The sequence below is a fragment of the Sparus aurata genome, chromosome 19, assembly GCF_900880675.1.
Source record: "Sparus aurata chromosome 19, fSpaAur1.1, whole genome shotgun sequence".
Taxonomy (NCBI): domain Eukaryota; kingdom Metazoa; phylum Chordata; class Actinopteri; order Spariformes; family Sparidae; genus Sparus; species Sparus aurata.
In genome coordinates, this window is record NC_044205.1 from 21,408,272 (window position 1) to 21,434,905 (window position 26,634).

The 26,634-nt window shown below is 40.5% G+C and overlaps 1 long non-coding RNA gene across 7 annotated transcripts in view; it reads left to right on the forward strand.

The window, feature by feature from the left end:
* LOC115569660 (uncharacterized) overlaps positions 1–26,634 on the forward strand; it is a 281,040-nt gene that overhangs the window by 37,411 nt on the left and 216,995 nt on the right. For 5 of the 7 annotated variants that reach the window (XR_003981589.1, XR_003981591.1, XR_003981587.1 and 2 more), the window contains exon 2: positions 11,759–11,851. The exons of the other annotated variants lie outside the window; for them this stretch is intronic. This is a non-coding gene — a long non-coding RNA (uncharacterized LOC115569660). The remainder of the gene's footprint in view (positions 1–11,758; positions 11,852–26,634) is intronic. 7 annotated transcript variants of the gene reach the window in all.

The following is a 26,634-nucleotide window of genomic DNA, read 5'->3' on the forward strand; positions in this document are numbered from 1 at the left end:
CAGTATCACATAGTGCTTTTCAGCCATTTATCTTCATTTTCTAACTCTTTCTAACGTGTCAAACTGCTTAAAAGTGACAACTTTGAAGTTGGGTGCATGCTTTTAAGGTACACTACTGTATATAGCAATGTTTAATATAAAAACAGATTACAAATTTCTAGGGATGTCCCGATCAGGTTTTTTTTACCCCAATCCCGATTCGAGTCCTTTAATATTTAGTATCTGACGATACCTAGTCCCCATCCGATACTTAGCCTTAACTAATATTTTCCTAGATAATACAGCTGCATTAAGAAAAAAAGGACCTGCATCTAAGCTGTTCCTTAATAGGTTTTTTATTATTTTGTTGAAACAAAGTATATACTTTAATATGGCTCTTTCTTATTCTGCATATGCTATTACAACATTGGCCTCCACCTTCCTTGTGTTAGCAGGTGAGTGTGTGATGCTGCACTGTGACAGCAGACCCTCGTGTACAGCCAGCTGAAGTGTGTGTGAGACGCAGCTCACGCTTGGTACCTCCATATCATCCTTTGCTTATTTCATGTACTTTACGTTGTCACATAAAATGACGTGGACACATTGCTTGTCTATTAACGCGTTCAGCATCACCTGGATTGCCTGCCACGAAACTAGTGCGCATATACCGGCATGTTGTAACTCGAAAGTGGAATAAATGTAATGCAGAGATGGTAGGGCATACCGGGGATTCAAAAACTCCAGGTGACGAAGAAAACCCTGATCCTCTACCACGGAGATGAGCTGGTTTTCCAGAGCGATTAATTTGATGACCCTCTCTGTATTATTTGTGGACATGTCGCTGAGGATATTTCTCATAACTGAAAGTTATGACTGTTTGCTGCTTTGGTCTCCTTGCCTGTACTCTCGAGTGAACATGTTGTATTCTTTGAGTTTTTGTTTTGTATGCTGTATCAAATGAGTGGTAAAATGCAGCTCCGCGAAACGGCCATATAGAAGATGTTACATGTTGCCGTTGGACTGCTTTTGCTTTCTAATTGATGTTATTTCCACACTTCAGACACTTTATTCACAGGTTTGCCAGAGTAACGCCACGCGCGCGTCTGCGTTCTGCCACAAATTGTGCTCTGACGTTAAAAACAAAAAAAACCGGGCTTGGGTCCACATTCAAAATTGACGATTCCGATCAGCGGAAAAATGCCCAGATCGGCTCGATCCCGATCCTGCAGATCTGATCGGGACATCCCTACAAATTTCTGCGTTAGTGTAACATAACTCAGTTATATAGTATAAATGTTTGATTAGGATCGATTTTGCTTGGTAACCTGAGGAGTTTTGTCTTTGCAGGAGCAATTCTGAAATATTTTGGAGCCATGGACCAGGAAGCAGCACGGCCGCTTTCAGTACCATCTGACCAGCACGCAGCATGGCCATCTTCACCACCACCGGAACAGGACGTTTAAGTTTAAAGATGTTTTACAATTTAAAATAAACATTTTTGAGGAACACTGCATCAGTTTCATTTATTGACCTATAGAGGATCCCCATTGTTTACCTTGTATAATCATTTTCTATCATTTCAACTTGCTAGGGTGGGTCAACGTGTTTGAGAGATATCTGATTTTAATTTGAGAGCGATGTTCATGACTCTAGCCTGTTTTCCTCTTAAAATGTAATAGATTGTTGCATCTTTGTGAATAACCTCAAAGGGTTAGGAATCTATCCATTGTAGTTTGACAAAATAGGCCCCCCCAAACACCATCTTGCATAGGGCCCCCAAAAAGACAGAAATGGGGATATAAAAGTGAGAACCAGTGTTTTATAAAGGACATTACGGCTGGCTTAATCTTTAACAGCACTAAGATAAGCACTAAGATGGCAAAAATGATAAATATAATCCCCTGGTGCAGAGAAACATTGTTTGGAAAAGTTAATGTCAGCAACTGCACTAATATTTCTATAGTAGAAAAGATTAAAAATTACACACTAAAATATCACCCTTAATCTTGAGGCTCAGAGAGCAGAAAAAAACAATTCCCAGTGCACAGTCAGCCTTCATTGAAATTAGTAAAGCAATTTCAGTTCAATTGACAACGGAAGATGTCAGGCTGCATAACAGCTTATCTTTGGTTTCCTACAGGATGATATTTGGTATATTGCTCTATGATGTTTTGTTTCTATATTTATGTTTTTGTGAGTACTGGCAGCAATTTTTGGACGGTATTTACACAGTCTCTTAAGCTTCTGCTCGGATTTGTTATGAGACCTGGTTTCAACATTTTTAACCTGGCTCTAGCTTTTAATTAGCAGCAGTGCCTGAAGCAGTTTGCCTGCATACTGTAGAAATAAATGCATTCAGTAGAAACACATACGTTCTGACATAAATACTTACCAGCAGCTGCTCTGCTCCTGTAGCACTTGCTCTTGCCATGTGTTTTTCTTTTCTAACCTTCATTGAAATGAGAGTGTTGTCTTGATGGAAACTGCCAGTTGGAGTTTATCTTCTGTGTTTACAGAACACAAACAGAGTTACAGTGTCTTAATGGAGCGTTTTTACTGTTAATGTAACAATACCTGCAGAGTAAATAAAAACCTGAGGCACATTATTATACCCGTGAGAATAGTGAGTAACAAAACAGTGCTTAAGGAATAAACTAGCCTGCCAGTAAACTGCGTAAAAGTGTGTAACAACACGTTTGTCACCCATTCTTATGATCTCAATATGTTCACATTATCCATGATGGAAACAAATAGATGAAAAAGTTCTTCGATGTGTTGTTAAGTTTGTATCATTAGATACAAGTCAAGATTATTATATAGGTGCTTATCTATTTAGAATAATACTGTTCCTGTGATCTTTCCGTGAGTTTTTTTTCTTGGAGCTGTACTCTGCTACCATTCAAAGGTGAATATTGCATAAACATAACTCAACATAACAAATCTGGTCAAGTATTAAAGATGTGTTGACCCAAAAGCTGAATGGTTTACAGGCCCACATTATCAGAGTTGTGTTGGGCCAAGTTCAGTTTCATTACAAAATACAGACTTTGTATTTTCAAGTGTTAAAAATTGACCTTTCCAACTTCATGTTTCACATGTTTGACTTCTGTTTTGAATGCTGTTCTGTGGTTTGTCATTGTAGTCAAGTAAATGTGTCTTGAACGTGTTTGCACTTGAAATATTCAGATAACACCTGGTGCAGGACTGCAAAAGCCTTTCTCTCCCTTTTTTTTACTTCGCACCATCACTGAAACAGCTTTAGGTGTTGAAGAACATCACAGCTTGGCTGTGTGGGTGGGTGGGTGGAGACACGGGACACGGGGCTTCTCAGATGGAACATGTTGTGTGGGACACCACATCGTCACATTATATTACGGACAAGAAAGGAAATGACAGGACAACATCAGCAGGGAAATCTCTTATGCAAAGGAACATCTTGTACAATGCCACGAACATAGATGGCATCTGTTCCCAATAGGCCAAAATTGCAGAGAGCAAAGAGGTAGAACTCATCCTCTTCTGTCCAGGGAAAAGATTCCAACTATACTATATACACACTGACGGATAACACAGGCCATGAACAGTTCTTTCTGCTTGCCTTTAAAATGATCCACCATCTCAGTGGATGTGTTCAGTGACTAAGGTGGAGTATTAGAATATCCATACAGCTCTTTAATCATGATAGTTTTTCTACTAGAGGGAGTAGGGCTGGGCGATATGGCCTCAAATCAATATCACGATATATTGAGCAACTCACCTCGATATTTTTATTTTAGATTTCTGCATATTAATATTCATATAAAATAGAGGCAGCACTAAAGTACAATAAACATAGCTGTGTCTCATTCGTCCAGTTTACTAATACAATCTGCTGCTGGAGTCACAGGGCCCCATGTCATGGAAGATATTGAAAGAACTGCAATTATTTTGTATTAATATATTTAAGCTAAGTCATTTGATGACGTTCCCTAAATCAGTTTCCAGCGATTCAGTGCCATGTTCTCGGAGGTGAACTAACCGTCCTCCTGCTGCTCACACTGGGTGAACCTCAGTAAAGTCGCAGCTGGACCCGAGTAGAGCTTAGAATCAAGCCCGACCCGAGCCTGTGCAAGTTGTGTCCGAGCCCGGCCTGACACATTGAATGTAATTATGAGCCCGAGACCGATTTAAAACCGACAACAGTTTAATACGTGGGCTGTTATAACTGACGTTCTCGACTACAGTTGCGAGTTGTTTGAACTACAGAAATCTTAATGAATAATGCAACAAGTGCCGCACTTAATGTACTCGACAAAGCCGACAAATGTTATTATCATGGCCCACTTTACATCTTCATGCTCCATGTTGCACTTAAGCTACACAATCAGTGATGCCAGTAACGCGTCACTCTAATCTGACCACTTTTTTCAGTAATGAGTAATCTAACACGTTAATATTTCCGAACCAGTAATCACATTAAAGTTACTTATTCAAGTCACTGTGCGTTATATTAGTTTTGTCATTTTCCCTAGTAAAAATATATATTTTGGCTTTCTTCTTGCGTCTCGGGGAGTGACGTCATATATGCGAGAAGTCACGTTTTTCAGCATGAGGACACTCACGTGTAAGACCATGCAGAGACACAAATGCAAACAACAATGGAGGGAGGAGAGAGATGTACGTTTTCTAGCTGGAAATACAGTCATTATTTTGAGTGAATAAAAAACAAAACACAAATGTTTGATCAATGGACCGGCCCGGCCGAAGACAGTGGCCTGTTGCAGCCTTTGAACGAGCATCATTACACAAACTGTCCGCGTCTCACAGCGAGAGTGGGTTCACTTGATTACTAACCTGGCATAGCTGGTGGTGCATAAGCGGGCGGGGTTTGCCATCAAATTAATGTAAAATAAGCACATATGCTGGGTAGATTAATCAAGTGGACCTAATGTTTGAGTATCAGAGCTTGAGAGCTACTGCGTTCCGCTGGATTAAATAAAAGTGGGGGGGACAAAAACGGGATTTCGGAAAGTAGGTGGGACACGTCCCCTGTCCCTAGTGGATGTTATGCCTATGACACCGAATATACCGACATGGGCAAAATGAAGTCGGTTATCGTCGTAAATTTCGGTATCGGTAAATTTTCGGTTTATCGCCCAGGCCTAAGAGGGAGATTTCGAGTGCTTTGTTTGTCTTTAGAAAGAAAAGCTGCAAATTAGTTTTTACACTGCATTGTTTTGTTTGATAAATCATCGTACCCTGTGGTTGGCCAAAGCAAGGCTTTATGGAAAGTGTTTCACTGAATATTCAAGGTGTGTTCCCTGTCAAATATCCTTGTCAAATTATCTTCTCCAGAGACACCCAAGGCAATGTTAGTTGTAAATTGTGCATTTCATAGAGTCATATACAGTCTTTTATGTGTGACAAATAACAAAATATTCCAAATGTAAATATTCTACAAGTAAATTATCCACTATGTATTATATGTTGGGTAATATCAAACAAACAATTTAAATCAGGATGATTACATCTGACAACAGCAACCAATGAGACAGACTTCCTGGAGCAGCTGCTGCTGCTGCCAAACAGTTAACATTTAAGCCCTTGAGGTTTACATTAGTTAGCATTCTACTAGTCACAGAAATTTAATATCTCACCTCCAGTTGTTGCTGAAGAATAGAAAATCCATGTTGACCCCTACTCACCCAGACTAGTTTAATCTTGTTTTATTTCCACTTCACCACCTTAGAACAGCAAGTTGTTGAACCATGCTAGTCTCCATTGTGTTTAAGTCTGCTTCCCCAAGAGATCACGTGAGAGAGATCTTCAGCAACGGAGCTGCCATGTGTAAAGTAGATGAGATTAACGGTTCTCGAAGATATGGGAATAACAAACCATAGATGGACAAACTGATGGACAGACAAAGACTCCTTGCTATATTGTTTTTTTTGTTTTATTTTGCTGTGGCTTCCACCAACAGATTTCGTACACCTATACCAGCAGAACTCAAGTAGCAACTTCAGGGAAACAAAAAAAAAACCCAACATAGTTTCTGTCTTCCCCTCCAGTAGTATCATGCAGGTAGTTCCACTTGTATGTCAGGGTTCTCCCCAGACGGTGGAACAGCGGCGCTCTACCGCTCGGTCAGCGCCGCTATACTCCGCGCGTGACAGTGTCGAGCGTCCGTCCGTCCGTCCGTCCGTCCGCCGTCCCCCGGTTGACGGCTAGGAGCTCCCGGCTGACGGCGATGAGCGTCCGTCCGTCCCCCGGCTGACGGAGTTGATGACCGGCTGTCCGTACGTCCGTGTCTCCCCCCCCCCGGACAGACGGTGCGCCGCTATACTAAGAATTTCTGGGGAGAACCCTGTATGTGCTTAGGTCTGAGGCCCAAGAAGTCTGCTTGTCACCCTAACACAATGAAGATGAGTGCAATGTTTTTGTTTGTGCTGTTGAAAGCACTAAAAATGTTATGTGGTAAAAAAAAAAAAATCAACAGCAATGCATCCTTCCAGAAACAATGCTCTGGGCAATTTCCTAGACTGTTTTTTTCTTCAGAAAACAGCTTCCAATAAAACTGTTCGCAGCAAAGACTGCGGATTATCCAGAGTAACCAGGACCTTATTTCTACAAAGAAATGTTGCTGTTGAGCTTTTCAAATGTCATTTTTGAAGCTTTGAGCACCGCAGATAAAACTCCATCCCCTCCGCATTGTACTGGGGCACCAGCTTAAATCTTCAAGTTCCTTGAAACCCGTGCACACAGAATGAAAAATTATCTACATTTCTGCATACCACATAGATTGAAAACAGCTATATATTTGTGATTTGGGTGAAACAATCCACCAAACAGACGCTCTGGACAGATAGCATCATTTACATGAAGTCCTCTTCCTCAGTGCTTCCGGCAATACAAGGCAAGACAAAAGCCAAGCCAATTTAGATGTTCACTTGGTGCAGCAACACAAACAAAGCAGGAAGTGAGGGTCACAGGCCAAATTACTGGATTGAAGTCCCAGGTCCTTTTCTACAACAAGTGACCGCATTCCCTACTCCCACAACCTCTTCCAAATCAGGCCATCACCGTGGTAACGCAGGGAAACTGCCAAAAGTTGAGGCTATTGTGGGACGCAGCAGGCTCGAGTGATTGAGGTCAATTCAAGAGGTCAGCGTGCCATTTTCAGGGCAGAGTTCCCGTTACCTTTGGCAAAAAATTTCACGTCCCTTGGCTACCAATCAAAGTACTTTTTGAGCCTGTTTGCTTCGCTCAAAGGTATTTGAAGCGCACTTGGTGTTGAGCTTTTAGAATTTAATTAGAGCTCTCGGTGATATTGATGCCTGTCACATTTCCCCTTGGAAAACTACTTCCTGTACTTTACAGGTCATTTCAGACCCCCCGAGACCAAGATTCCCTCTCTTGAAAATGGCAAGATATAAAGACTAAGCATGTTTTCAGCTGGCCCTTAGATTTTAAGTGGCCCCGTGGGATAGTGATGAGATATCTGTGGTTGCAGTTATTAAAAAAGCTTGAAAGTGGCATTTAGAAATGACATAGGGTCTGGCCACTGGTAGGGCCTTCAGCACCTGGCTAGTTGTTTGAGCATGAGATACACTCTCCTGTCTGACAGCAGAGTGAGTGGGAGCCTGGTGTATAATATAGTAGCAGCATAAAACAACCTTGTAAATATTTCATGGCAATAGGTCAACAGGATGTTAATGTTGTTTTTCTTTTGAGCTGTGGCCCTCTGGTAAGGTTGGTCGGTGACAGTTTTAATGTGCTACATACAGTCACTTATTTCATGATGTACAGCAGTTGCTGCCACATATTAGATCCGACGAGACCTCAGAGTGCTGGTTGGGTTGAGTAATAGAACACACCGGAAGGAACTCCAGAAACACATGCAGCATGTCATAACACTTCTACTGCACAAGACTTTATTAAACGTTTACTAAAGTATTCAAATTAGTTTTATGAAGCCTCTAGATATAATATTCTGATGAGACCTCTGTGTTGTGGTTGGTTTGAGTATAGCGACAGACCCCAAGGAACTCTAGAAACACGCAGAGCATGTCATTGCAACAATGCTTTATTAAAAATCCACTTAGGTATGCAAATAACTTTTATCAAGGCCCCACATTTCTACATCTGATATTAGTTTTTCATTCTACCATGTCATCATTTTTGGAATTTTAATTTAGTTAAATTTCCATGAGTATTTGTGGGCTTGTTTGCCTGTGCAGTAATGACAGGCTCAGCCACTTGACCATATTTCTGTTACATTTGAAGCACTTTGTGAATTAATTTGATTGTGACCTTTGATTATTTGAGTATGATTGTGAAATGAGGGTGGAGGGGCTGTGGTGACGGGAAGCGAGTAAAGCAACAGGAATAAAAAACAAACCCTTCATAGAGGGAAACAAGCTTTCAATGTCCAAGCAAACCTTTTAATTTTCCGCTTCATTAAGAGCTCCAGTGCTGGCGCTTTGAGCCCAAGGCCAGAGGCCGCTTGAGGCAGAGACAGACCCTTTAATAGCCTGTTTACAACCAGACTTGGGCAGCATAGGGAGCAAATGGAAGGACTGTGCTTGTTAACAATTTAATGGCTGCAGTGACTGATTTAAGGATTTGCATACTCACAAAGGTCATATTTGTTAGGTTCTTCACTGGGCAAGACTTAAAGCCACATTCACCGAGGTTTATGGTCCACACTGATCATTTTCAGGGATGGGTGGTTGTAATGAAGCATAATTGGAAACTGCTTCCCTCCTTTGTGCCCCCTTGATAGGTCAGAAATTAGTGTTCAGTACAGCAAACAAAGACAAATGCCGTGCCAGTGTTTTACATTACTGTCGAAACTAATCAATTTGTGCATAAATTAGATTGAAAACACCTACAAAACCGCAACAAATTTTCACGAATAACCTCAATTTCATACGCTTATCACTGTCAAGATTGCAGATTTATGGAACCAAGAACAACCTGAAAAGACCCAACAGTGGGAGCTGATGGTTATGGGACTGTCTCCATGGTATTTCGAGGCATTTCTAACATCGATGGGAGCTATGAATAATGCAGCTGCAATACCATCTCATTGCTTTTCAACTCACAAACCAGAGCTGATTATGAAGAAAAAAACGTCAGTTGACTGGAAACAATGAGTCAGGATCTTTTCAGTTAGTTTTCATTTGAAGGAAAATTCTGACCTTTTTAATTTAGACTGTCGATGTTAAGATACCGGATTCTTTTTTTCAGGCAAATGGACAGAACACAGTGTACATCAGGTGTTCCTTATTTCTTCAGTTTTCTTATCTCTCGCCTTTCTTTTTGGTATTCTGTAAAAGGAAAGGAGATGGTGACATTATGATTTAAGAGTAGTCTGTGTTTTAGCACCTTTAGTGACTTTTGACAGCTCTTTCTTTCTCTCCCTGCCTTCCTTTTTCTCACTTTCAGCTTGAGTCTGTCAGACCATGTCATACATGCAAGGTTACACGTTGTCTGGACAAGGACTAAGGGCATACAAAGTCAGTGGACCTTGAATGAAACAAGTGTGAAGTTGCAGCAGAATGGGAAAACCAGAGCTGCCGTGTGCGGCCAAGGCTGCAGCTGCTGTGATGTGAATTTATGTCCAGAGAATGTGTGGGCTGAACCTGCAGACTATAAACAAAGGTGGAAGACCCACTGTGTACTAATACGCTCAAACATCACATTACATACCTGACCTAGGGCAGAGCTTGAGCAGTGGAGGTGTTTGAAAGGTGGATATACATGCTGAATCACCCTACCAGAAACTACATCACCTCCTTTATCATTTATGTCTTATTCTATTTATGTTACTGTCATCAGCCTTTGTATCATGAATTAAAAAGGCCAGCTACCAACTTGGCTCTGAGATGACCTGGAAGCAGGGCAGGTCACATACCAAAACATGCTTGTGGCCTTTTTTGTGATGTGCTGTTCTTTGCTTGTTTTGTTGCTTCCAACTGGCTGCATGCCTCCACCGACGCAGTTCGGCATTGAAAGTCCTTCCAAGTCATTGGTCATGACAGGCTTTCCCCAGGCTCTCTCTGCTGCTCGGGGGTGACCCTAATACCGTCCCATATCTCCATGTGGAACCGAGGGCACATGGCAAGGGCGAGTGCGTTGGCCGCTGGTGAGGTTTCTTGACTGTGGAATGTAGTAGGAGTTGGTGAACGGGATGGAAGGGATGAAGCATGACAAGACTGGAAAATGTGTCAATTTAGAGTTAAAGCTTGGAGGAAAAATAGTGATGTGGGTAACATATGGGGGAGATTACTGAATAGCAATGTAGAAAATGTTTGAGATGCTGCGTAGAAAATAGAAATCATGGGATTGTCAGAGACAGTGATGCATTGTGAACTAGGGAAGTGGTGAAGCAGGACTGCAGCGATATGAGGCAGCTGTACCCTTGGCCTTGGCCTTTGAACCTATCACACAACGGTGCTCTGTCTTTTGGTCGGTCTGTCTGTCTGTCTGTCCACTGATCTTCCCTGTGAGGCTGTGGAGTCCCAGAGGAAAGAAAGTCTGACCTCCCCCAGCTGGCTTGCCTTTCGATGGCCTACTGTCAACATCCCCCTGAACAGCAGCATTGCCATCTGGAACATTCTCCCTCCCGCTCGCTTTATTGTTTTCTCCTGTGTGTTCACAAAGATACTTTCTCTTTTTTTATTTTTCTATTGCACCAACACAGACACGTACGCGCACAGGGGCATACACAATGCATCGAATCCTCTAGTTTAAACCACAGCGGACAGCAGGTTTTCACAGATGCACACCCAAACAACTGGAAGGCACATTCATTTGTTTTTGTCTAGAGATGAAAGCCCCACGTGTGATTGTTTAAAGTCTGTGCACAGGACAGTACATATTAATAATGGATATTTATTCTGTTTGATATTCTTTTCATGCACTCGTGAAGACCATCAGAGAGTGGAATTATTTCTGTGGTTAGGACAACGGCCTTCCACAGGTCAGCGGACATTTATTTCAGATTCTGTTGTGCCAAGAAAAGGATGTAAATATAACACAGCCGTCCTCCTGTCTCTTCTGGGACATTGCTACATATGTATATTAGCCTAGTAAAGGCCAGGGTTGCTGCTTTTTATAATTCCCCTGTCTCTGCACTGTGACTCACTTGTGTTAAGTAGATATAGACATGAATTTATGCTATAGGGCATTTGCATTCAGTCCAAGGTGAGCCCCTGTCTTTGTCATGTTCTGACATTCAATTAACTGTTCAGGATTTTCACGTTGTGCATTTTTTGACTAATAAAATGATACTGCCATAGCTCAGAAAGGATGCAGTGCACTGCATGACTGATATTGTTCCTATCAGCTAGAAACCTATATGAAAGCTTTAATCCACTGGTTCTTGCATATCGTTTGCTTCATGCAGCTCGCCACATGCCATATATCGACTGCATGATTGAAATTCCAATAACTGCTATCCCTCTGTGTCAGATACAATGTTCGGCCAGGAACAATTGCTTGAACACAGTGATGGCTGCATGACTAGTATGCTAGCTATTGTTGTGCTGGGATTTCATCAGGATTCAATAGCCTGTATCTCCAGTGAGTGAGCGAAGGTGGGACGCGACAGGAGGGACAAGTGGAGGAAAGAATAATTACTGGGCCTATTTCCTCCCCAAGTCATTCACGCACCAGCAGGCCTAAAAGAGGGACTCTCCCCCTGCATTGTTATTATGAAATGAAAAATGGGCAGCATATCAGTACAGTGGCAGGCCGTTTGCTGTATTTACCTGTCATTTGTCTCCTTCCTGGACAGGACTGGACACTGTGCAGTTTGAGGCGGTGCAAGCCCACTGATGATATCAGTTTCAGAGCCCCTGCTTTGTGTTGTAGATGGATGTGCTGCACTGTAAGTATTGGGTGTAATCTAGCCACATGCTGGTTGTCGGACACGGAGAGGAACACAGTGTGTTTCAGATGTAATACGTTTGAAAGCAGGCCTAATTAAAAAGCGAACAGGCACTTGGCAAGCATTGATTGTTTGTGTACCTGCACATCGAGGATAAGGACGAGACCATTCAACTGCAAGGATACTCTGTATTAATTAGTGGCTTGAAGCAAAGGCCACATTTGAACATAGAGAAAATGAATTGGCATGTATCGTCACTTCTTCCCCTGCACTTATGTTACCGAATCAAGAGGACCCCTGCATGTGGCTGATATTGGCTCTAAATAATGATATAATCTTTAGAGGCAGGCCCATTGAGCACCCACATCAATGCACATCAACATCAACCCAAACTCTTTTATTAGCTTTAAGAATTGTCAAGTTAAGCCATTTCCAATTTTTGTGTTTACTGGATCAATCTGCACCAGCTGTCAGGCATATGAGGACTAATGGAGGTGTCACGCTGGGTTTATTCATGAGCCTAGAATTATATCATTCTATCTGCCTTCAGGAAAGTTCAGAGTTATTAAGCTTAAAGGTTTTCAACATCTATTGAGTTAAACGGTTCTTTTCATAAAATAACACCACAGTGACGTTAATTGGTAGAGGTGTCACGATCTCGACTCTAAGTCTGATATCTATCACAATTACGTCACAATCTCGACATTCAAAATCAAAGGTGTAATTGAGGCTTTAGCCACGCCCCCAGTGTCACGTCCTGCAGGTGTTACAAGAGGAAACAAAATGGATTCATGGATGGATTCGTATTGGATCCGGTGATCAGGAGAAAATGCAGGTTCTCCCATTAAATTGTCTTGACATCACTCCTCCTTTTAATATCATAGGACACTGAATCTACCACGAGTAGCCTGTAAACATTTAAAAATTACCTTCAATAACAATTACTTTTGTACAGACTGTACAGACTTGATCGCATGTTACTTATAGATCTCTCTGTATTTTTCTTAGGCTCACATTATTTACTGTCCGCAGGAGTCATTTGGACATTGGACATGTTATTCATATACTCATCAGTCTCAAACTTTCACATTTACACATGTAAAAGTAGAAATCCAAACTGCCTCCACTGCACCCGCTGAGAGACCTTTGAAATAAGATGTCCCATGTGTCAATTTTTGAGTAAGAATGCAACTTTTAAAAGCTCCTGTAGAACTTTTTGTAAAAAATAATATAAGCAGTTGTGGACAGAGTACTTTCTCCATTTGCACCGTCAAACACAATATTACATTGAAGATGGTTATTTGGCTGTGACGTCAGCTATAATTGTTTACAATACATCACCCAAGGAAGAGCCACGCTAAGTATTTCTTCCAAACACCATAGTCATCTGGTTGGCTACATAACTATTGCAGTATGTTCACATAGGTAAGACCATTAATCAGAGATCCTTCCTCACCAGAGAGACTTCACTAAGACTAAGCCACTTTCAAAATCTGGAGAAAAACATAAAGAAAACAAACAAGTAAAAGTTCTCTATAAACAGGATTCCTATATCTCGCTGAAATGCTACTTTCCAGGTGATTGTTACATGAAGTGTAAAGAGATATTTTGACTAGTATTGGGACAAATATACTGGTAGGGTTTTTGAGTTTTCTGCAGTGTTTAGTCGCAGTAGACTACAGAACTGACGCCAGCTGGATACATCCTTTGGTTTCAGGCAGTGCACTATCTGCAGGATCGGTGCTTCATCTGCAGCGTATCTGTCAACACATTAAAAAATACTGTTTGCTCCACCAGCGAGGCAATGTTGTCTTTGATGGTCTCAGAAGTAGGTGCACCTTGAGAAGAAAACTAGACTAAATTAAACATACATGCTGTGTTCAAATTCTGCAGCGTGTTCTGAAGTGTTATTTTTCACCCCCTTCAACATCTTTGCTAGTGCTCGCCGACATTACCCCTGAGTTTCTCACTGACTGACTGGTTCGAGGCAGGGATGTTGAAGCCTTGGGCCATTTTAGATTGCTGATCAGACATGGAGGGAGCTCATCTCTACATACACGATCACCTGCATCTGTCTGCAAAAGGTTTGCTGTCAGAAGTAAACTCTGAGAGATCAATCCATGGATACACTCCGAATGACACGCTGCCATTATTTCCTGGCATTGGCGGGGAATGCTGTAAGTGATAGTGCTATATGCACTGAAGGGAAAGTCAATTTGCCCCAGCAATTTGCAGAGAATGATCATGCCACTCAACCAAATACTGTGTTGACTTTGATGAAACCAGTCACAGCAGAGACATGTGCTACGAAGACACTCTTATAAAACTCTGAGTTTTCAGGTCCCCCCCCCCCTCTTTCCCCTTTACCGCCTCTGTCAATACACTCCCCGCACGCATCACTGCCATGCTCACTCAGCCCTCAGAAAAACACAATCATTAAAAAATAAATACATAATGCCAATAGCAGTGAAGCAGGTGGGAGTGGTAGCAGTGTGAGCTTTCAGACTGACTCAGACTGACTCATACTGCTGCCCACTGACTGAATGCATTTACTCAAAACCACTGCCGACTTTATGGATTCCATGCATTGATTTTCTTATTTTAAAACTTAATGAACTGTAAAGGGGAAAAAAAGAAAAAGAAAAGAAATAATTCCTGTCACCCAGTGGACTGCTTTTCCTTTGTGGCTGACATTAATAAGCAAGTTTTCCTTACATAATTGATTTCATTAATAGATAGGGTCGCTTCACAGAGTGCTGTAGTCATGATGTATAGTAAATGCCCTGTAGTCATTGAAAGCCAAAATACTTTACCAACACACGCAAGCTCTTACAGCAAGTGAAATCAGCCTCATAATTATGTAATTCTCAATGACTTATTTAAAATGCATATTTACTTATTCATATTTATTTATATATTCATATATTTTATTTCTTGCCTCATCACCTAAAAAATTAAGATACAGTAAACATTTTTATTTTTATATTTAGTTGTATTGCTTTGTGAATGTAGGTTAATTTACATTTACTGTGCTTTTGACTGAAGACTAGATAAAAACTGAACAGATAAAAAAAAGTTGACAACACAGTCTTCCCCCAAGGCCTATTTAGTGGCTTTTGGAGCTTTAGCACACATCATGTGATCTTCATCAGCAGATTGGCAAATTGACAGATTGTGACTGAAATTGACAGATTGGAAATCGTTTTTTTTATGGATTTAAAATTAAATTCCACTTTTGGCACTTTGATGGCTCCTTGCGCATTTTGGCCGAGTTACAATGTTTGTTCATGATGTTGGAGATGGCAGTTGACCAAACATTCTCACCACAAGATCAATTTTATTGTGCTTCTGGAGCATTTTTAGCGTGTTGCATGGGATTTCATTAAAGCAACACAACTCGTAGAATCTGCCACTTTGGACTACTTGGTGCTACTGTTGAAATAACCAATCCCAGGTCTGTATCAATTTGTCAGACATAATGTAGGTGCTAACTCCTAACAAATCTCATTACATCATAACAATGTTATGTCTTGAAAATGTTTATCTTGAAGTAAACATGTATTTAACTCTGTGATCCTTCCCTCTCACCTATGTTACACAGTGCAGCAACGTATGATAGGAGGGTATTACAAGACACTGTACCATCCAAATTATTTTGAAGCTGTTATTTTAGGGTTAAAGGTTACATAATGTTGCTTTAACTTTAGGATCCTGTAATGTTGAATGATCCTCAAATCAGAAAAATGGAAATATAAACATCTACACTGCCATAACAAGCAAACCCCATCTGATCATGAACTTCATGTAATATTATAGAAGTCTCCATGACAGCTTCTTAATGAGCATGACCATGAGGTGAGTTTGTTTTGTCAACTGCTGTTAACATGGTTGAGAATGAACTCTAAATATCAGACAAAAACTAGAATGGCACTCAGATGAGACAACATTTTAATCCCAGTTTGGTGGAAATCTGTCAAGTAGTTTTTTGTATAATCCTGCCTACAAACCAGCCAACAAATAGACAGAAACAGGTGAAAATATAAGCCTGGACAACTGATGGATTGTAACTTTTGTAGCAGCCTTATTTCATGGTAATTAACAAGTAAACACGGTGCTGTGACTAATATGAAAGATCATAACAGCTCACTCATTTCCCAAAATAATTAATTAATTAGGAGGTAAACGGTGGATTTGCTTTAAAGAGTCACTTAACAATCCTTCATTAATTAGGAAAAAAACTCACTGTTAAACCCACTCGAGGAACAGTCAGCAGCAACAATTTAACAAGTGATGTGCTAAAACCAGATTTAGAATAATTTATATTTTTTTTCTGTCATCATAACACTCACTTTGTGTTTTTGTGTATTTTGAAGGAACCAAACAGAATAGCGAAAAGGTGCGAAAAGAATCACACCTCTTTAACGGTCTGGTGCCTATTTTTAAAAAAAAAAAGTGAGCTAACAGTTGTTTATATCGCCAAACTTTTTATCTAAGCATGTAATTTCTCTCTGAAGTTTCTCTCTGTGAATATCTTGTCGTGGCCTCAGCTAGTCCTAATTATTGTATTCTGAACTGCATGGCATAGACAGCCACAGGTTCACTTCTGGTGTTTATGCGGGGCCTTCTAAATGATTTTGTTCTGCTTGGCTGCACACTTTAATGAAAGTGTAAATGCTTTTGGAATGGTGGAATCAGCTGAGTTGGGCGGATTAGCACTTCCTTTTTCCAGAGCCTTGATGTTTAATTACCACAAGTTTGTTGTTTTCTTATTCATCTGTTACTTTTTCTTTTTCAACTTTCAGACAGCTCAGATTTTGCCCAGGGCCTGGGTAATTGGTGTGTTTGGGAGGGGTGAGGGGGAAAAACAGAGAGGAACAGTCTGTCTGGCTTCTGTCTGCCAGAGAGAAGATGTGTAAAGGTAGTTTGGGAGCAGCCAATCGTTTTACCGTAACTGCCACGCTTTCCACACAGACGCCTCTGCAAAACACAGCTGAATAGATATTTGTATTCCAATTTTTAATTTCTATGTCTCTTCTCTCTCGTTCGCACTCCAATCCTACCCATCATCCACCCAAACGCACACACACACACACCATCTCCTTTTCTCTCTGCTTCTCTCCTGCGACACCAGGTTCTGGATTTTCATTACACCCAGCCGGTGGAGTATGTTTAGGTCATTGGTTGGCTTCGACCTGTATTTAGCATTTAAATCAGGCCAGGCTTGGCTGTGATCTCATTACCAGGCCACCTGACTGTATTTGATGTAAAGCCTGGGCATTAATAAAGATCCCTCAAGGTTTGAGGGAGGGAAAGATGAGGCTTGTCCTGCAGCCCGGGTAATTTACTGCAGCAGAACAAGATGGAGAGACTGTGTTATTATAGACTTGATCGCTTGGCAGGCCGGCTTGTAATTGATCTGTGCTCTGCAAAAGTGCTCGGCGGTGATGGAGGGCGTGGTTGTGGAGGAAGAATTCGATGCAGAATGTAATACATACTGTATAACAGTGAGACAGATCCATAGTTTGAAAACCGAGAGGGCAGGCAGAAGAGGGTTAGACAAGTGAATATTGATTAAAAAACATATTCCCTGTGACATACATTTGGAAAATTATATGAGGAAGAGGGTTTTTTTTTTTTTTCCCCGAGTTTGGCTCCTGCTCGTAACTGCTCATCCAAAGCAGCACGTTGATAGAAATGCTGAATATCCTCCATTTGGAGGAAATGGAGGACAGAAATAACCCCGGTGCTGCTTCAAAGTAGACGGAAATTAACTTAATATCAGAACAGCTAGTGATAAGCATTTATCTCTCACCTTTTTACTCTAGTCTCAAAGGTCGTTTACATAGCAAAAATGAGCAGCGTTAATTAATGAAAAGAATCACCCCTCATCAGCAATTTGTGACTTTATATTTTACTGTTGAAAGGTTATAAGTCATTATGACACATTAAAAAATTAGTTACAATGAAGTATGTTGAAAATAACCATATTATAGCTAATAAAATGCCATTATGTCCCTTTCATTAAAACCTCAAGCCACCAGTAGTCGTTTAAAAGCTGGTCATGAATCTGGTTTCATTGTTTTGATAGCTGTGAGTGCATGTGTTCAAGCCCTCGTTGGTGAAATACAATCCTCCTCACCTCCGATCACTCACCTCTCTTCCCTTTTGTTGGGGTTAATTCGACTATTAGCATGCTTATGCTGACGAGATGAAAACAAAGTTCATTTACCGGCATGCATAGATACATTGGCTGAGCATTGGTTTTCACTGATACTGGCCTTGCAGGTGGTCATTGGCCTATTGACGAATAAGATGAGATTCAGTGATAGATGTTTATCAGCTGTATCACATTCATGAGCCAGTGGCAATCTGCCATCGGTTTGTAAGGCTATGTAAGTAATGAAATTTTCTTTGGGTGTGCACAGTAGATGTATATGCAGAAGTTATTTATTCCACAGCTTGGAGGAACTCATTTTGTACAGTGGCCCTAATCCTCTTCCGTATGTATATCAGGGGAAAAGGTTTGTTAAAGTAGGCTATAGTAAAGGTTGAGTCATACATTTGTATTGAAAGTGTGCTTCCCAAACACAATAGGAGGAATAAATAAAATGAATATTGGCCCAATTGTTTCTCGGAAGTATGGGTTTTAGCCCAGAATTTCCCAATCTGTGCATCCCAAGTAATTTCTAGAAAAAGACAGGTTAAAAAAGAATTATGATACAGCTTTTTTTTCTTTCTTATCTCCAAGGTTGTGTCTGTTTAACCACTGTGAATGTTAAAACACCATATCATATTTTGGTCATTGTTGTCAGGAAACAGTGAAACGAACTGATTCAAAACCATATACTTCAGCCCCTCAACACACCGGGGTAATGCATCTTGTTCAACAAAAGCACAGATGAATACAAATCCTGAAGGGCTCTCTATAAAATTGCATCTCCTGACAGAGACATTTCTTATGCACAATATAATGTCTTCTGCTTTGTGCATTTCAAGCATTATCTTAACAAAAGATGAAGGAAGCAAATGAATCCTCCTGCAACATTTACCAAAACATTGTTTGTCGTCTTCATTGAAGAAGGCAGGCGAAAGCCCGCAGTTGATATCAGAGCGGTGGCAAAGCCTGAGCGCAAATCTGACCAGACAGTCCTTTCTCTCAGCATCTGCAACAAGGTACTATTGATCGTAGAGCTCGAGGGAGTCAAATCTGCAACAAATAGAAAAGCTTCTAGAGGCTCATCTGAGATACTCTAAATAATTTTGCTGTCTTCATTATGGCTGCTTACACCAGGGTCCTTCTGGGAGCCCAGAATCAATCGAGCGCTGTGGAGGTCTGCTTATTATCTGCCAATGGAGGGTCCACGAGTTATTTCTGGTGCAGTGGAACACGATGAAGTTATTTAATATCTACGGGGGGAGGCGAGGGTGTAAGGGAAACACAGTTTGCGATAAAAAATAGTGCTAAACCAAATCAGAAGAAAGTGAGACTCTGAAGTTTGCAAGCTGTTGGCACCCTACTGCAATGTGGAACACAGTGTTTGGACGGAACAAGTAGCAGCAACAGCATTTGGAGTTAGCTGTGGTGTGGCAGCAGTGTCACTTAATGTTTGTCAGCACCGTTGAAAATGTTTTTTGGAAATAAATAGAGATGTCTTTTCACATCAAGTGAGGGCTTTTGGCCCTAAATTCAATTCAAATTCACCCCCCCTTCTCCCCAGCCACCTTGGTCCACTGCTCCCGCTGAATATCTGGTAAGGGTGCAAAGGCTGGGTGACATCTAGGTCAGTAAGAGTGACTCAGACCTTTCGCAGGAACACTGGGAGTTTGGGAGTAGGAGGTGAAAAATACTCTCGGAAAACGCACGCACCAACCCCGACACACACAGCCTCCCTTGCCATTTTCTGGCCTTTTTCTGAACATTAGGCATGAATGTTCTGTGACTAAGGATGCAACAGTGCAAGGACACATACTGTAATGTAGACGATTTGTGCTGAATCTATTAGTTTCGCACTGTGGCCAGATCTGAGGCTGAAAAAAACAGTCCAATTTATTCCATTGTTATTTTATTACAAAGACGACTGCTTTTTTACGGATTAAATTCAAAAGTCCACGGTCCTACATTATCGCCTGTCTTGACGTAAATTGCCAATGAATCTCACGAGTTAGTGTTGGAACAACATTTCGTCTTATTGTTGCAGAAATTCATTAGCGTTGGGTTTTCTGTTCATCAGCTCTCCTCCTCAGATTGATTATTCTATGACACTCTCCATTAAAGCCCCATTAGCTACCATTATGCCAGGCTATTTTCATTGCCAACAATAACACTCAACCAGAATGCAATCGGAAAGCAGCACAGGATACAAGCAGCAGTTTGACAGTTACAGGATTGTTCATCATTAGCTGACATTGTCTACGAGACGCTGGAATGTGTCATCCACTAAAGGCCACGGTGCGTCCTTCCCAGTCGAATGGCTTTACATGACAGAGGACATTCCTCACACATTCCTACAGGGTTCTCTATCAACACTGTCAATAAGGGGAGGGGAACAAAGGAGGACTCGCTAATGACAAAAGACGCGATTCATTTAGTTTAAGTGCAAAACATCCATCCTGAATATCCTCTCCTGCACCGAGGCTTTGATTAAGAGATTCAGTGAAATCGCTTTAAAAGGAGAGTGTCAAGAGGAGAAATATAGGCCGTTTCCCCCAGCGCCTGCAATCCCTCTCTCTCTCATTCTCCAGCTGTATGATAGATTAGCAAAAGGTGGATGGATGGTCATTACTTGAAGCAGAAAGAGCAGACTGAAAATACTTTCTTTCTGAAGTTTCCAGAGTCGCTAATGACCGAGTAAACCCTCCTATTAGCTGCAAGAATAAGAGCCCAGGATTTGTACACCGTCGACATGAATAGTTAAATCCGAAAACTGCCATCGTATCCAGGAGATTGGCCATTATTCTGGCAAAATGAGAAAAACACTTAATGCTTTTGAGAGGTACTTGTTTTCCTCTCTTTGTTTATTTTCAGGTTTTCTATTTAATCCTCTACAAACACTAGAATTAAGATTAATTTGCTTCAGAGTCACATTGCGGTCAGGGAGGCTGCATGTTTGAGCTTTTTTCTTTGCCTTTATCTTTCACTAACACAGGAACTGTTTTGTGTTTTATCTCCAGAAGGCATTATAATGGATGAAAGCACATCAATTTTCATAATGCGGCTCTGAAATGTCTAAAACAGCCTTCGTATTGTTTACACAGCATCTTGATTACTGCAATATGGAGGAAAAACATTATACATCCTCACTGTATATGTAACGCTCCTTAAAGGCATGAGACCATATGCCACTACAGTATATCGCTGCTTTAATGTGAGCGAAACACTATTAACAATTATGTGCGTTTGCAGGTTTGTAGTTGATCCACTTCCTTCAGAATGTTTACAGGGACTCTTACAGCCTCTATTATTTCTACATGGATTAGATGTGAAGATGTAAATGGGAAATAATTCATAGTTAACAAAAACAAAGTGACACGAATTGGCTGCTTGAGAGGGTGCAGTCGTGTGTTTGAATGTGTTAATGTTGCTCAAATTTATCATGAATAACCTGAGTAGATTTGCAACCATTGCACGATGGAGTGGTTCAATGATTTAATATATTCTAATCATTTCAGTCAATATTCGGACAACAATGTCAAACATTTGCTGGCTCTGGCATCGTAAAGTCTAAGAAAATGCTACTTTTCTTCGTCATTCATGATAGTAAATTAAAAGTCTTGGTTGGACAAAATAATCCAAATTGTGATGAGAATTCTTTCCAATTATTTTTGTTTTGTTGACATTTTCTAGACTAATTAATTGAGAATATAATTGGCACATTAATCCATAATAATCACTTTTCTTAGGGCTGCAACTAACCATTGTTTTCATTTTTGACAGTTCCTGATAATTTATGTAAAATTATCTTGTAACGTCTATCCCAAAGTCAGTTCAAAGCTTTTGTTGAACCTCCATTTGGAGGTATGGTTTTGGGCTCTTTTGAAAGGTTATAAGCTGTCAGAAGCTCTGCAAGAACTTCTTTAGGAATTTGAACACACTGAATTATTCATTTATTTTTCTCTCTATTTTTGAATGTCAATGTAAGCCTTCAGATGACCTGTCACTGCCCCATTTAGCTGGAAAACACAATGTGTCCACATCATATATGATCACATGGTCCAAGCTCACACAATATTGATTATACATATCAATATTTTTTAGGGGAAATATCCAGGTGCTTGAGTGTAACAGGGGCAAAAACCTATTGGAGTTCTTATTTCCTTATTTTAATGTACTTCATGCCATGCAAAATCGATTGCTGAGGTGGAAAAACAGGCTATACAAAGCGCAAGTGCATAAAGCTACTTTGCATAACTTGCATAATAATAATAATACATTTAGGGCTTTGAAAATTATATTAACTATATATTACTGGACTTGAAATCTCGTTGGCTACATGGTTTATCATCCGGGCAGGCTGCTAGAACACGAATAGGTTAATCAATCAGTTATTTTCTCAATTAAGTGATAGTTGTTTGCGCTATAAAATGTCAGCAAATGGTGGAAAGGTTTAAACAGTGTTTCTGAAAGCCAAAGATGAGTTGTTTTATTGTTTTGTCCACAACCCAAAGTAATTCAGTCTAGTGTCATAGAGAATTAAAGCCAAACAAAAAATATCTGCTGCAATAAGAAAATGTTAAATTTCTCAAACCAATTAATTGATTATAATAACGCTTGCCGATTAATTTATCAGTTGACAGCTAATCGATTTATAAATGTATCACTGCTGCTCTTGTTAGGTGCAGCTCTGAACCTGAGCATAACCTATGTGTTAGCCTCAGGTTGCAGGATGAATAAGACATGTTATCTGATGCATCTCTGTATGTTCTATGGGTTTCTTGCCGTTCATGTGCATGCATTTGCATGTATTACAGGACGGGTGAGTGCCGTCAAGTCGGCTCCTGCACATGCTCCGGTGTTTAATATGCATTTAACATATATTTTGGGAGAATAAACGGGGAATAACAATGTGCAAGTAATTACATGGTGGGTGGCTCCCCTCCCAGCATCTGTCATTCCAATCACTGTGTTGAATATCATTGTGTCTGTTCCGTTTCTCACCCTGAGCAGAGACTGAGAGTTTTAATTTGCATTGTGTCCCAGCCCGGGCTCAAGCACTCATTGATAATAAGCCAATAAAATTAGAATTTTGAGACTGTCTAGGGGATATTCGGGGGAATGTACATAGAAATCAGAGGCGTGAGTCCCTCATGATCAGGCATTAATAACTTTCTGAATTAATGTCTTAGTGTAAATGGCAGCATGTCACACAGGGAAATGGGCTAAGAATAGATATTGACATTGCGATCAAAGGAAAATGACGTGGGGAGCAGCTAGAGCAGCGGACAGCAGGGATGTATGTGGGGGATTTAAGGAAAACTCTTATCACTGCTCAAAACCCATTGTGGACACAACTGCCACCGTGTGTCACTCCGACGTCTGAGCTCACTAATAATCAAAGTTGACTGCTGCTGGGTCACTCAGCAAAAAGCTTTACTGCAGCAGGGGGAAGATTCTGCAAAATGGAAGCCAGCATTAAAGCTTCCATTTACGTTCACACAGGTTTAAGTGCAGACTATACATATTTGATTAGTGTTCTGTGATGTAAATTCCTTTATGCACCATTAAAACCATAAAGTGTTCCTTTAACAAATAGGCTCGTCATGAATCTCTGATGCGTGCTCGGTACTTAAACTAATTGTGTTGCTCCGTGGTGAATAATAGCAACGAGCCATTTATATGAAGAGTTTGTTCATGGTGTTGCGGTTGGGGACTACAGATGACAAATGATGCAGCGTTGTGAATTTATTGATGTGTGATACTGACTTCAGCACTTCAGTATTCTTTGCTACATGGATAAACTTCAATGCAGTGCTTTAGAGTGCGAACAGGCTTTGATTTGCAGGGCGTTGCTCTGGATGGTGAAATGCCTGTCGACAAATTTCACAGAGACTTTCTGATATTGATGTTTCACATGCACTGCTCCGCCTCTGAAAGTAATTGATTACTGCTGGATACGATTTGTATGCGCATTGTTTCACAGCGCAAGTCTTTTATTTGTGTCACTGTTGCGAAATGCCCTCTTGTAGATTTTCTCCATACATCTTAAAACACACTTAGTGTGGTCTGACATCATCCCACTGATATTCTGTCATTCTGCATTATCAGCAAATTAATGCTTGCGGAAATTTCTGAAGAGAAAATTAAGATTGTCCATAGAGTCTGTCTCGGTCGTGAAAGATTAATGCTTGGAGTTTAAGACACATCAATCTTTCACACAGCTGGACCGGGTTAAACTGTTCTGAAATCTTAGGGTTCAAGATGAATATCAATGAGTGACCCAAGCGACTCTGATCTGATCCTTTGACATATTTCATCTAGGCAATTGACATATTGTGCTAATGATGATAAGCATACCAATTATGGAAATAATAAGGGGAGGTTTTTTTGATGATGTCCTATCAATTGATTCTCATCCAGAGCTCACAGAATAGCACATTAAGTAAATTCCATGTGATTAACGCATAAAATAAGTTACAACAAACTTTGTCATTAGTTCTCAAAACCAAGATGTGACTGTGCAAAAACTCTTGATATTCATCAACTATATCAGAGAGCCTGCTGGCATCTCTATTAGCATCCGCTCAGCAGGCTCGTTGGAGGCCTGGCACTCACTGCCTCTTCTTCTAGTGCCGAGAAAGAGATGCCAAGCTGACTTAATTACAACACAACTGGCTACTGACTCCCCAAACTGTTATCTATGTCTTCTCTTTCATTTGCATCCACTTGAAACTCCTCCTCGCTCCGGCCGCCGAAGCAGATTTTAATGTTTAAAAGCTACATTAAGCTAATGTTAACATTATATCAACTGAATCCCTGTAGTGTGAACAAAGGCTGTTGTTTGCCAGTTCAGGCGTTCAGTCTCAACAGTTAAGTCTGTACATCTGTGCAGCTTTCAGCTCTTGGTTATGTGTCCTCATATACGTCACCCACCCCCCTTAGTGAATGTTTTCATTCTGTCAGCATTATGACCAGTTTCATGATATAATATGTGTATGTAATATATCTATGAAAGTGATGTCAGAGGAGGGCAATCTAGTATCATAGGGGACTTGAGAGAAAATAGTCTTTGTACTGGAGTCCACGGATTTAGGCGACTGCAGAGCGAAGTTAAAGGATAAAACCAGATATAGCTTACAAGAAGGGTGTGCAGAATAAGATCAGCACATCATAATAATAGTCTACCATACACTAACATCTAACAATTAATTACTTTTTACAGAGAATTAAATCTAAAAATATTCATATAGAGTCACATGAAACATCAGTGACATCAACAGAAAATAACACCTGCACTAATGGCCATATTCATAATAGAGTGCAGCACAATAAAACGGTGCAGAGTGCACTTGAACACACTCGTGCTGTGCTCACACTGTGGCTCAGTGGTTCGAGCAGCGGGCTAATGACGTGGATGAGTTTACATCGTTCCTTGCTTTGATAAAATATACTGATAAATATACTCACACCTCATACAGATGCAAACACCTTCATACATAGTATAACTAAAATAGTACCCAGAAGTTTCCATCTGTCTCCACATGAGAACTTTGTCATTTTTCTGACAATATGTCGATATGAAAACAAAAACTTTAAGTAAACAATTGTACTACAACATTGGTGTTGTTTTTAGGGGTTTGTCCATCATTTCTATCAATTTTGATATATTTCCAGATTTCATAAATTTTCTTGGTGAGTAAAATGTTAAGGTCACAGACAATTGTGACCCAAACTACCAAAAATAAGGCCCAAGTTGTAACTGTAACTTAAGCTTCAACCAGGTTTATAAATACTTCCTCTTGGGTATGGTTGATTATGTAGAAACAGACAAATAGAGATGGCAGTAGTCTCAGGGGAAATGGTGTTAGTGTGTGGACACGACTGTGTGTTGTTATTGGTATGTTGTGTCAGTGAGTGAGGTAGCTTGACTAAGAATACAGTTAACATGCTCAGCTGAACCCTAAATGCACTTAGGGCCATGATAAGCAACGTCATGGGCCATTTACCTCATACGCAGTCAATGAAAAAACTCAAAATCTAAATCCAGCAAGTTAAAAGGTAGCAGTAATCCGCTTCGCAAGTCAATGTAATTGAACAACAGACAGTAGCACATCTGCTTGCAGAGATATCACAGTATTCCCATATTTACATTTGTTATCCCTCGCCTTGCACTATAGAATTAATAGGGTAAATTACGATACTGCCTGAGGCAGTAAACAAAGAATCATATATCAGAGCAGCACAGGGCTTATGTAGAATGTTGTCAAACCTCTTCTGACAACAAAAATGACAAAAATTCAATTCGCTCCATCTCGACAGTCATTGGAGACTGTGTGATGCCAAGGTACTATCAATCTAAATATCATAATTTAGCATTAACTGTAATGAAAGGATTTATTTTAATGTCTTCTGAAGGGAAAATGTTCTCTAAATCCAAGATGTTCTTTTCCTAAGTAAAACAGTGACCCCACTGCAGACAGATCCTCATGTCATTTTAAAGGAGTCGCTTTAAAAGCAGTAACATTTAGGCCGTTTTGCACAAAAATGTCCTCGACCTGTGCCCATAGAGAGAGTTCATGAGTGATTAGCTTCCCCATTGGCCTGGGGGTGAATTCCACCTGAACTTTCT